Below are 12391 nucleotides of genomic sequence, written 5' to 3' on the forward strand. Positions count from 1 at the left end.
TACCTGCAACTTGCGAAGGTACTGAGGCTGACCATGTCCTGTCTTAATGGTCCTAGTGCGCTCCAAAAGCCTGTCAGCAAATGTAGGAATTGTCATTATCAACATGAGCGATAATGGAAACTTTCCTATACAACAAAATTACAGAAATTGAACCAGCAAAAAGTACTAAAATAACAATAAAGAAAACAAATCAAACCACAAATTACGAAATGGTATTGTTCATATTTCAAACTTACAATGAGAATGCATGGCTTCACTATTTAATCCTCTTGGTCTTCTATGTTGTTAAAGCATCAATGTAGTTGTCTACATATACAAAAGATACAACTACAAGGCCGTGTGTGCACAAAAAATATTGGCCATCTTTAAATGGCATGATTGACGTGTATAATATCAAAATCATAATAATGTCTACCATACTCCTTCATGAACAGCCAAAATATTGTCACTCTGTAGATAATACAATATACAATCACAAAATATCCACGAAGAGTCTTCAATTTGATGCAGTGTTACCCTGAATACACTAAACACATCGTGTTATTTCTAACGTAACAATTCATTGCAATAAACCACTATTTTCTTTAAATTAAATTAAATACAACATTTTTAGTACCTGAGATGCAAGCTGTGAAGCAGTTATAAGTGGGCTTAAATCGCGTACCATCTCGCCCATTACTTTCATCACCTCTGCCATTTTTTCGTTATGCCTTGCTTCTGATTGGGCAATTGCTGAGGTGAGTTCCGCCTTATGCTGCTCATGTAACTCCGCGATTTGCTCCTGATGCCTCTACTCTACCTGGGCAAGTTGGTCCCTCAAAGTTTGGTGTGAAGTTTCCAATTCAGTCATTCTATGGGCTGTTTCGATGGACGACGATGGAAGTGTGTAGCATGAACGGTTGGACCCATTTCTTCCTGATGGAGTTGGTCCAAAACCCACCCCACGAACACGTCCAGAGCGTTCTGCCCCCATCACTTGGGCAAAAGCATCATCCTTTGACCATAGGATTCCTTCGCGTCGTGATCCTTGTAGTGAGCTCCCACGTGCCAAAATTTCAGTCATTTGTTTCTGTTATCACACAAGAACCAAATAACGTAGGCCATTGTTAGCTAAACAATTCACGCACAAAATACAAAAGAAATAAGTTACGATATACGGCTTACGATTTTCTCCCCCACATCAGGAGTAACAGGATGCCCTTCTTTGGTGCTGTATACTTTCGCAAAAAGCACGGCATGCTTCACTGCCTGCCCAGTTTCTTTTGCCTACATATTTAACATTCTTATTACAATAGTGAAAATTTATGTTGGTGATATGAAGCGGCAATCGACAGCCAAACTTAGCAAACGGAATTTCACTCATAACATGCAGTATAATGTATACTAAAATACTAATCATTACATTATTACGTTCAAGAAGACAAGTTTTGTTATCTTTATGCGAATGCTTAGTATGAAACGGTTTTGGTCCCTATCTTTATGCATAGAAGCCAGCTTTGGTGTTGTATGTCATTGCATAGAAAAAATTGACCAACATGTAAATATACATCTATGACAATTGTTTATAGAGAAGCAAAGTGGACAGGTTAAAGAAAAAGAGTAAATATTACGCACAGGTTTATATTCATTGAAATTAACTATACACTCAAGTTGTATGGTTTGTCATTGTCTCAATATTAAGTAAAATGTATTCTGCACTCAGAATTACATCGTTGTAATATAAAATCTAAGTTTCTAAATAAACTTAAATGACAATGTACACAACTCCTTCCATATGCATATTCCTTAATGGTTCATCCACTTTAATACATTCTTCCAACTCAACTATGACAATCATTTTTTCAAACAAAATTTTCTTTTAATATGGTTCACTTATTCTTACTTTGTTTGTACGAAGATGGTTCACAAACATATTTTGAAAACACCAAAGTTGTATCCTTGTGTCAATACTCCTATCTTGTGCAAAGTGTAACAAATAGGTGTACTTTGATAGTACATTCATGCATTTTTTTTCCCCTTCCATGCACAAGTTAAATCAGCTTAAGTTTAGATGCAACTATGAGTTTGGTAATTAATCGTGTGATAGCCGTGTTTATCAATCAAAACCACCAACTAGGCATCCTACAATTGTACCTTAAATATAGTCACACATTATCACGCTGCATTATCTACTCCTATGTGTTGTATGCATGCACCAATGTCACATATGCATGCCAATTGTATTGCAGTTGTCCACTTTCAACCTATTTAGTTTTCCATAGAGAATGTAATAAAGGAAAGCACATTCAAAGAATAACCAATCGCTATATACCAATTTCAATATAGTAAGTTCACAATGTGTCAAACATAGTTCTTAATGAAATCACTAATTAAGTGTAGGAAACACCACAAGAAATGTGTATTCACGGTCATGAACATGCAAAGAAGCCAAGTCTTCCTTACCCCAACACTGTGCTCTTATTTGCATCAACATGAAACCTCACATAGTCCTCTAACCGAACGTTTTATTACGGAATTTTACTAATGAGGCAAGCAAGGCAAACAATTACATATTAATTCACACAAAATGCTCAAGATTCTTCTGTAAATTAGTTTCAACAAACTCTTTATATTCTTTACCTTTCAATCTACATACATGTACAATATTAAAACCCTGGGTAGTTGTTATATAATGCATTTCTTACCATATCGTCTGCAGTTTGGGCAAAACTTATAGGCCCTGATCTTGCGATCTCCTTCTATTTACCACGACTTCTTTTGTTCGTACTACTTAATGTCTACGAACAAAATAAAAACAAAAAGAAATCAATGTGTCCATAAACTGTACTCGGTAAATTCAAATACCACATCCTATGTATATTACCAGTAACAGATAAAATAGCAAGAAAATTTCCATACCCGCGTGTCTTCATGAAACCAATAGTCAACTAGCTAAATAAACTCTTGCTCGTCAGCCCAATCTGGTCTGCTTTGAATGACATCTGCTCTCAACACATCATCTTTGTAGCATTTCCTTTTCAACTTGCCCCGTCGATTCCTCCTCAATTCCCCCAGCTGGTGCATTGCCCAAGTCATTTGATCAGCTGGTTGGATAATTTCTGGGTCAATAATCCACCGTTTCTGCAATGCAAAAATTGAGTTAGCATAGTACAATAGTCCACCCTACTGAAAAATCCGAGACTTACCACACACACGATTATACATAACAGTTTAAAGTAACTTAATTTGATACTACCTCAATTTCCGTCCAACTATCTACTTTGTGGCTAGTCGGGACACGCGTCCAAGCAGTTGGCACAAGTGGGCAGTAGACATGGCTGAGGAAAAAAGTGCCCAACCACCTTTTGAATGTTTTTTCACTCTCCCCAATTGGTTGGCCGCGTGCATTTAACTCACATTCAATTCTCATGTTAGGTGGAAGACTCCATATTCGCGTAAGCAGCGTATTCCCACACTTTTTATGCAAATTATTGGATGCTGGGGTTTCTTGAACTACATCATCTGCACATTCAAAAACCACCATTACGAATGAAATTTCTAAGTGAACAATTACAGAAGTTACTATATCTAGCTCAAGTGTTCAAGTAACATGTTGTTATCTGAAGAACATAATAAAAACCATGTAAACGAACCATGGTAATAATTAAGATTAATATTAAAGGAAATTTGTACGCTAAAAATTCAAATTGTCCCTACACATGTAAACTACCTGGGGGTTGCGTCTCATCATCATCACTTGCATCCCCTCTTGCTTGATCAGCCGCAAAGGCGGCGTCCAGCTCCTCCTGCACGCTCTGTCCTGAACGTCCATTTCCTTCACCAACTTCAACCACCGTTAATCCACGATCCCTTCTCATTGCTGCAGCCAACAACAGCGTAATGATGCGTTGAGTAATAAATATATATCAAACGTTACATTTTAAGACATGTCCACTACCTGGGGGTTGTGTCCCATCAGCACTTGCATCGACTCTTGCCTGCTCAGCAGTACAGCCGGCCTCCAGCTCCTCCTCCCTCCTCTGTCTCAAACGCGACGATCCTTCGCCAACATGAACAAACTTCAATGGCCATTTCCTTCCCATTCCTGCGTTCAACAACTTTAGAACACAAAGAAAATGTTAATTATAGACAATAATTAATTGCTTACAATGCAAGTGAAAAACACAAAGTAAAATAACTCATTTTAATATCTAACAACATATACAAGCCACATATTGAATTTTAAAAGCTTATCTTTGCCAAACACTTTAACAACAACAAACGGAAACCCTAACACCATAGGAACATATATCAAAGTTCATAACAAATGAATTAGATGCATAATAAGTACGAATTTAAGGAATTAACAACATTAATGTTTCATTAACAAAGAAATCAAATACTACACAGAGGCATTCCAACAAATTCATGATGGCATCCAGTTTCATTAATAGCTGTAACATCCAAACACATAATACACCACTAAACTATTACACTACTCATCATCGGTGTACTCGTCCTCGTTGGCATCTTCATTGTTGGACTCATCGTCAATAAACTCACAATCGTCTAAGTTGGCCACTTCATGAAGATCTCTTTGAGCAATGATAGAGGCATCAATTGTCATTCCCTCTACATCATCCCGAGCCCAACCAAGGTTGTCACTCACAATCTCATTACTACTTACATTGTACGGAACATTCTCAGAAAAACTATATGTGTCATCCTCGTCACGTTGGGGACCAACACCAGCATCAAAGACATCCCTAGCTTTAGTTTTGACAACAACATACCAATCCTTCTGCCTTTTGTCTTCCACATAAAAAACTTGTGTAGCTTGAGATGCCAAGACATACGGTTCATCTATCATTTCATCCCCACCATGTATGAAGTGTGTAAAATTCACCATAGGAAACCCAAATTCATCAGTCTTATATCCTCTCCTATTTTGGTCATCAACCCATTTACACTTGAATAACACATGTTTGATATTCTCAGAATAATTCAACTCGATTATATCACTTAAAACACCATAGTATGTAATGCCACCATCAGTAGCGACACTAACTCCACTATTTTGCGTTTTTCTGTTTACCTCATCTTTTACACTCCTAAATTTTAAGCCATTTATGACATAATGCTTCAGCCGCTTTACATAATTATATGGCCATTTGGACAGTGCAGCAAGGGTATCACTAACTCCCTCCCTTTTCCTATCAGCAATAGTCAATGACATCACCTAACATATAAAAACAAAATTAATCATATCAGTACAAGTAACCATAGTGTTACTACTTTAAGAAGTTGAAACTGTCATACGTACGTGACACCTAAACCAACTACAAAATTTCTCCATGTGGTGCTTATATATAATGGCCTCGGATATACGATGGTGGCCTTTTCGGAGTTCGTCCTCCATCAATCTTTTGTGCATCCTATGCAGGCAATTGTATTAGGGTTAATAGACCTAACGTACAATGGATTGACGTGCACTCATATATGTGTATGTAGTACTTACTCACGAAAGTGGTTGATGTTTTCAGAATTGAATAAAACATAGCGATGGGCTTGGGTCCACTCTCTATTGCTTAGTGTCACAATTGAAACAACCCCTGTTGACTCCTCAATTGTCCTGGTCGGTCGATTGAATATAGTTTCAACTCCTTCCATATACCGTGAACAAAATGTTAAGCACTCCTCTATGATGTATCCTTCAGCAATAGACCCTTCTAGAGCAGCTCTATTTCGTACGTAAGACTTAAGGCGTCCGAGGTACCTATAAAGGAATATGAAGATTAATGATTGGTCATGGTTATTTGAATGCGCACATGAAACTCATAGTTGATCAATAATATTACATACGTCTTACCTCTCAATGGGATACATCCACCGGTAGTGCACTGGACCACCAATCTTGGCTTCAGCAGCTAAGTGCATGATCAAATGTACCATCACTGTAAAGAAGGATGGAGGAAATATCTTTTCCAATTCACACAACGTCATTGCAATGTCTGCCTCAACAGTCGCAATATCTGAAACACTAAGGGTTTTGGAACAAATTTCTCTAAAGAAGCAAGCTAACTTTATCAAAGGCCTAGTAACATGAGATGGCAAAGACCCGCGTAATGCTATGGGAAACAGTTACTGCATCAAGATGTGATTATCATGACTCTTCAACCCAGAAATCTTGCGTTCTTTCATATTGACACGACGTGAGATATTGGAAGCGTACCCATCAGGCACTGTTACATCCTTCAAAACTTGCAAGAAACCATCTCTCTCCGCTGAACTCATATGAAAACAAGCGGGTGGTATAATATACTTATCATCACTTCTTCGTTGTAGGTGAAGTTGAGTCCTTATCCCCATGTCCGCCAAGTCAAGGCGTGCCTTGTAATTATCCTTTGTTTGATCCTTCAAGTTCAACAGTGTGCCAAGTATATTGTCCATCACATTCTTCTCTATATGCATCACATCAAGATTGTGTCGCAACTTGTGATCCTCCCAATAAGGCAAGGTGAACAATATACTTCTCTTCTTCCAACCACTTTGATCTGCCTCCCCTCTCTTTCTTTTATTGTAAGCAAGTTGACATTTCCTTCCTAGACAACGTCCAACTAAATGTTCAGTGTCCGGAATAATCTGTGACGCGACTGGTGGTACAGGAGCCAATCGTGTATCATTAGATCCATCAAATAACATACCTTCTTCCTAGAAATTGTGGTCAACATCCAACCATCGCCTATGTCCCATGTAACAGAATTTATGGCCATTTTTCAAATACCGAGAGTCGGTCTCCATAGCACAAGAAGGACACGCCAACCCACCTTTGGTACTCCAACCCGACAAATCTACGTATGCAAGAAAATCATTTATAGTCCACATTAATGCTGCACGCAATTGAAATATTTCTTTTGAAGATGCATCGTATGCCTGTACTCCAATATCCCATAACTCCCTTAGTTCTTCTACTCATGGTTGCAAGTACACATCTATAGCAAGCCCTGGTGAGGTAGGACCAGGAATAACCGCTGATAGAATCAACGATGACCGTTTCATGCACAGCCAAGGTGGGAGATTGTAGGGGACCAATATGACAGGCCATGTACTGTGACTAGTACTCATAATTCCAAAGGGGTTGAACCCATCTGCAGCTAATCCAAGTCTGACATTACGAGGGTCAGACGAGAACTCTAAATACTTAGTATCAAACATTTTCCATGCCTCGGAGTCAGCAGGATGCCGCATAACCCCATCATCAGTACGACCATGAACATGCCATTTCATAGAACTAGCCAAATCGGGTGAAAGAAATAGCCGTTGCAATCTTGGTTTTAAAGGGAACCACCATAGGATCTTTGCAGCTTTCTTCTTTCCCTTAGTGGATGAAGCATTTTTACTAGCAACAGATGCTTCATTTGTTTTCCACCTTGAAGTGGTACAACAAGGACACGCATCGAGGTTAACATTGTCCTTCCAAAATAGCATGCAGTCATTGGGACAAGCATGAATCTTCTTATAACCCAAACCCAAGTCTCGGATTATCTTCTTAGCCTCATAATGGTCTTTTGGCAACTTGGCATCTGAAGGAAGTAAATCCTTCAAAACTTGAAGCAACATTGTAAATGACTTGTTCGTCCAACCACACAGAGTCTTCAACTGGAACAACACAACAATGGCCGAGAAAATGCTAAATTTTGTACAACCTTCATATAAAGGTTTGTCTACATCATCTATCATCTTGTAAAACTTATTGGCCTCATCATTCATCCCTTCATCTGCATGTTGCACAGTAGGACCTTCTTCCATTAGTTCCGGTGCCATTTCATGCGGGGGGCACAAATCGTGCAACATCCCACGAAAATCACCATATTCATTTAGGGTTTCTTGCACATGAGAGCTCCTACATAGGGTAGCCGTCGTGGCAGCCGCCGATTCCCCATGAAATTTCCAAACTTTGTAATTGTTAAGCATCCCCGAGGCCCAACAATGATCACGTGCCACATTTGGCAGTACTGAAATCAAATTCACACATTTCACACAAGGGCACAAGATCTTCCCATTGCGCGCAGATAAAGAGGCAAATTCCACGAATTTTGCTACACCTTCAAAATATTCCCTTGAACCCCTCTTCTTGTCCATCCAACTTTTATCCATTGCAGCACAATAGTTACGAAATTTTACCTACACCAAGATTTGTTACTACGAAGGTAATAATTATTATATATAATATCATTTGTGATTTGTTAGGAACAGACATAATTAGGAAGACATTTATCATGAATTAGCTCTAGACTATTCTACAATATATATATATATATATATATATATATATATATATATATATATATATTCTTAAAAGTAGTCTCTTTTTGAAGATCTTCAACCAGAGAAATAGACAATTAGAACTCTCATAATATATATATATATATATATATATATATATATATATATACACACATAACAAAAAACTTAACATTTTTTTTGTCTATTCCAGTTTTAGTATAAATGAAACCTCCTAGTTTTCTATTTTTTATCTTATGACGAGTTCAACACTAATTTTAAAGTTTTGTGTTAGTCTAGAGTCTAGACCTTCTTTCTTTTTTGCATCTGAATTATAACCTTTTAACTCTTATGTAAGATTTTCCTTTAATCTTAAAATAAAATAAAATCTATTAATATTTAAAAAAGATACAAAACTCTTATCTTCACAATTTCTAATGTTTACCAAATGAAGTTAATAGTGCATGCAACAGAATACAAATCGACTTATGCTGAACACTCTCAAACTCCATCAAATTAGTATTATATATATGTGTATGTATGTATGTATGTATATCACTTCTTGTTTATTATCCCCTAACATCAATAACATATTTGATGCATCACTTAAATCCTCTCAAGCAAACATGAAGTCTAGGTTCCTCTATAATACATACATTTTGGCATTGATTTGAAATAATTTTGAAGCAAGTACAAATCCATATGGGCTACAGTTCTAGAATTTTTTTTTAAAATCTTGGCCATACCTGCAAATAATTCATTACATGGAATCAATTGTACGTAGCCTTAAAGAGGAGTACAACAACGTACAGTTTTAAAGTAACAGCTATTGAACCACCCAAAGACTAATTAAAGAATCTTTCTTTCACTTTGCCATGTTCCTTTCTAATAACCAAAGAGAAGACAAATATATGCATAATATGAAGACGTTTTTTAACTTATCAAAAAATATGAAGCATTTGTAGGAAGATAATGTCATAAGCAGATTTGGGAGGATCCGATTGAGATGAATTAAACTAGCATATCTTGTCAAGTGGGGATATTGAATACAAATAGATGTCTTTGGTGTTTGGTAATTATTATGAGTATAAACAAAACAGCCAAGGACAATTGATGTGGCAGAAGCTAAATGCTTGGTTAACCATAACTCATCAAATCCAACGTGACACCATAGGAGGAGCAAAAAAATAAAAGCTAATCCTTTGTTTTTAAATCTATCAGTTGAATAGCCATTGGAAGGTAATGGTAAGGAAAATTAAGAGGCAAATAACAAATTAAGAATAAGTGCTCATAAATAAAATTTAAAACATGAACATAAATATCATATTAAAGAAATACATTTATTTCATTCAAATTTGTAAGTTATTATTGACACATGACGTTGTTTGTCCACATAATACAAATAAATATAGGAAATCACCACATGTCATTGTAGTATAGATTGAGATAGAAACATGGGTGACTACTGTATGTATCCACTAGTTGCAAGATCTAACTTTTATAATATAGTAGAGGATAAATATTAAAAAAAAAATTTAATATGCCCCTCAAAAAAAAAAAAATAATAATAATGGGCTACACTGAAATTAATATACTTATTACAGATTGACCAAACAGTGTCATTGAATATTCTCAAGAAGGTAAATCATTTTAACTAAATCATTTTCACATTTCCTCACCTTGTAGAGGACAATGAGTAAATCCGTGTGTGTAACTCCGACCATAGTAAGGGAGAACACTAAAGCAACAGATATCTAGCTACCATCTTATCCATTCAAGACTCATCCGATATTTTGTTAACCTTTTTTTTTTTTTGCCCTCTTTGTTCTTTTAAGGACTTTTTAGCTTAAAATTTTTAAATAAAAAAATTGGCTGAAAGTTGTCGCGTTAATTCCTCAAGATGTGAAAATGGAGAATGGGGGAGAGTAGAAGTAGTTGGCACAGGTCTGGAAAAGGATGAACTATTAATGTATTTTTTGCAGCTACTAAATAATTCTCTCTCAAATATTTGATCCTTGTTTCTAGGAAAAAAAGAAGAAGAAGAAAGTACTCCACAAATTTTACAGATTACTAACTAATTATTAATAATATTAATTCGTTCATCCTTACGGCTAAGAAAACCAAAAGACAATTGGGATTGAAAAAATACTTTGTAACAGTTAGGTTCAATGATTCTCTAGAATTTATATTAAAAAAAAAAGTTCAAATGAAAAATTTTCAAAATGATATTATTTTGGTATAATTAATTTTGATTCAATTAAAACGTACGTATAAGACAAACGTTAGAGTAAAGGCAATTGTAATGAAATTTTCTAATCTGTTAATTAATTGAGTTCTGCAATACTACCCATTTGCAATTGGTCAATTAAGGAAACAAAGATAATAGCTTATTAATAAAACTAAACAGGAAACAGAGATTTTTCTAATCAACTTTTTCCCGTAAACTAATCTCTTCTATTCTGTCAAAAAACAGATTTATTCAACTAAGATATCTCTCTCATTAAAATCTGTTACTAAAGTAATGATATAGACGCACCCAAAAAAAAAAGAAAAAAAAAGGCAACAATCATTCCACAAGAGTTAGTTATAAATAGACTACTATTGTGTGTCCCACACCATCAATGAGGAATAGACTACTATTGTGTGTCCCAAACATTAGAAATAAATAGTTGTTGCACTTGTGATGTGTGGCAATGATTTCTGTGGCTCTTCACAAGTAGTAAGGTGACAGGATTCACTTAAATGCTGTCATGAATGAGCGATGTCTATACTGGACAATAGAGAAAGGAGAATAATTGAAGGTGAAAAGGGGTTACACATCTTAAATATACATCAAAATATGGACCTTAGCAAAAGTTTACTATCTATTTATGGTGGATAATGGAGTGTAGACCACTTTTACAATCCTTCTTTGGTTTGTTTAGATGATTAAGCACTAAAGAGCAAAGATACTGGATATTAATTAATTCCAATGGCAAGTAATCTTGTAGATGATAGTAGAAATTATGCATTGCAAATGCTAGTGACTAGTTATGAAGGCCTATCTAATTGGCAATGTGTTTCTGCAGTTGTAACATAAAAAAGTCATTAAGTAAAACCATCAACTTCCCCACTGCTGTATTGGATACTGATAAAGACCTATACAATTCAATAGGCAGTAATTCCATAGATACAGATGCTCACTTTACATGATAAGGCGAACAATAAGTAGTATTTCAAAGTCAATCATAATTCACTACGTTGCAGTAATAAGAAAACAAAGTTGATACCAGTAGCAAGCTTTAAAAATTAGATTTTGAAATGAGAGGGTTATATTTTTTAGTGACATTTTACAATATTAATGTTTTCAACAGTTGATAAAATCATAGGCATGGACACATTAACCACAACAGTCCACATTTTGCCTTAATTTCAAAAGCAAAAAGAGCAAAATCCCACACCCAAACCCCAGAGCAGCACTGGATCCAGTCAAAGAAACAGCAGCACAAACCCCAATGCATTAGTCAAAAAGCATCAAATGAGAAACACTTATTTTGATTTTTATCAAACTATCCCCAAAACTCAACAATTTGGCAAACTTATCTCCATGATTTGACACCCTTTTACTCAAACGCAAACACCCAGATAAAACCAAACAAAAACGACAAGGACACTTCAAACAGAACCCACTAACAACTTCCAAAATTAGATACAAACACCAAAACCTCCAATCTTTTAATCCAGTTCTTGTAGCTAAGTAATCTTGAAGAGAAAATTCACCTTCTTGGCCTTTTTTCCTTCAAAATCAGCAGCTAACTCGGCTTGGCTCAGACGATGGCAGGATCTGGTTCGATCTATAACATGAAGACATCATTTTTTTTTTAATCAAACTAGTATTCAAAAAACAATCTTTGGAAAACTAAAAAAGAATGATAAAGAAATAAAGTAAACAACTTACATAGTAGGAACGAAAAAAAAAAACAAAAGCAAAAGCAAAAGAACATTGAAGGTGAAGCAAACCGAGATAAGATTAAGTTAAAAAAGGAGTAGAAGAATGTTTTTTATAGTAAAAGAGGAGGTAATGACTTGATGGAGAAGCAGTGCAGGATAAGTATAGATATTATTCTTTTCCTTTTTCTCAATTCGATTG

The 12391-nt window shown here is 35.8% G+C and overlaps 1 long non-coding RNA gene across 1 annotated transcript; it reads right to left on the reverse strand.

Annotated features, from left to right (window-relative positions):
- Window positions 1-3472: 3472 nt before the first annotated feature.
- On the reverse strand, window positions 3473-4044 carry LOC142635990 (uncharacterized). The gene is made up of 3 exons (XR_012844229.1): window positions 3938-4044; window positions 3710-3859; window positions 3473-3501 (listed from the first exon to the last, which is right to left on the reverse strand). It is a non-coding gene; the product is annotated as an uncharacterized LOC142635990 (long non-coding RNA).
- Between the last annotated feature and the right edge of the window lie 8347 nt (window positions 4045-12391).

This window comes from Castanea sativa, chromosome 5 (genome assembly GCF_040712315.1).
Source record: "Castanea sativa cultivar Marrone di Chiusa Pesio chromosome 5, ASM4071231v1".
Lineage (NCBI taxonomy): Eukaryota > Viridiplantae > Streptophyta > Magnoliopsida > Fagales > Fagaceae > Castanea > Castanea sativa.